The following is a 1,222-nucleotide window of genomic DNA, read 5'->3' on the forward strand; positions in this document are numbered from 1 at the left end:
GAGTTTTATGGGGCCCCCAGGAACATGGGGCCCCAGGCAGCTGCCTAGTATTGCCTGATGGTAAATCCTCCCCTGAGTTCAGGAAACGTTCAGTCAGACTTTTTGCTTCTGGTGGCAGAAATGTTGGTTCACTGTTCATCAGAAAGGAGCTTTCATTAGTTTTGGGGATGTGTTTAAGTTCAGGATTACTTTCTGAAATGAAAATTCAAAACCACTTTATTTGTCTAAAATTTCAGTTTTATGTTATTTGAATTTCTAGTGTGAGTTTTAAAAAAAGGTGCGACTAACAAATGTCCCCCTTCATTGTATTTTAGGTGGGAAATATTCTGACATTGTTTTTAGCTATAAGATGCTTTATTTCTCTGATCCTGTGTGGGGGGGCCTCCAGGCCTGACCCAGGCCTGTTTGATGACCTCGGCTCTCTGGGGTTCGGGCTTCATGCCAGATGCTTTAAACCATTAAGAGGAAATTAGGATGAGAGTGAAAATGGATCATCCAAAGGACAACAAGCTCTTCATGTTTGAGAGAGGAAGTTCAAAGGCTGCTGGGATTTTATTGGACTCTTCATAATATATCGCAAATGAAACTAATCCAGGCGGTGAAGGAGATAACCATGATAATGACGACAGTGATCGTAATTATCCCGGTAAAATCAGCCAATAATAGAGCAGGATTCAGGTCAGTGATTAATAAAACTAGAACATTAAATGTTCAGACCTCCTTTGTCATTATTTTACTCCCTTCTGTCAAACCTGAGGCTGAGGAATAAAAATCATTAACACATGCTGTGTTCTGGCGCCACCAGGTGGTATAAAAATGTTACTGCGGTTGGAAAGTTTTTGTTTGTGCTGCCATTATAAAAATATTTAAATATTTCCATTTAATCCAAATCAGGGAAGATTTGCCTCAAAGAAAGATATTGACCTGTGAACTGAAGCTTAAAGACATAGGGAAATCATATTTAAATGTCAAATAATTCTGGCTTAAAAATGTATATAAATTTACTCTTTATCAGACCATATTGTCCCAAATTTTAGAACATTTCTATAAAAAAAAAAAAATCTTGTCTTAAAATCTTTTTTCGTTATCTTCTGCAGGCCAGTTAGTTATACATCAGCCTGAACACCTAAATTCGGCCAATCATATATCAACGGTCATCTGTCGGTCTTGATTCATATGTCGCAGCTAATATACGCAACGGTTGAAATAAGAAATAAGAATC

This window comes from Cyprinodon variegatus, unplaced genomic scaffold, assembly GCF_000732505.1.
Source record: "Cyprinodon variegatus isolate N-32 unplaced genomic scaffold, C_variegatus-1.0 Scaffold189, whole genome shotgun sequence".
Lineage (NCBI taxonomy): Eukaryota > Metazoa > Chordata > Actinopteri > Cyprinodontiformes > Cyprinodontidae > Cyprinodon > Cyprinodon variegatus.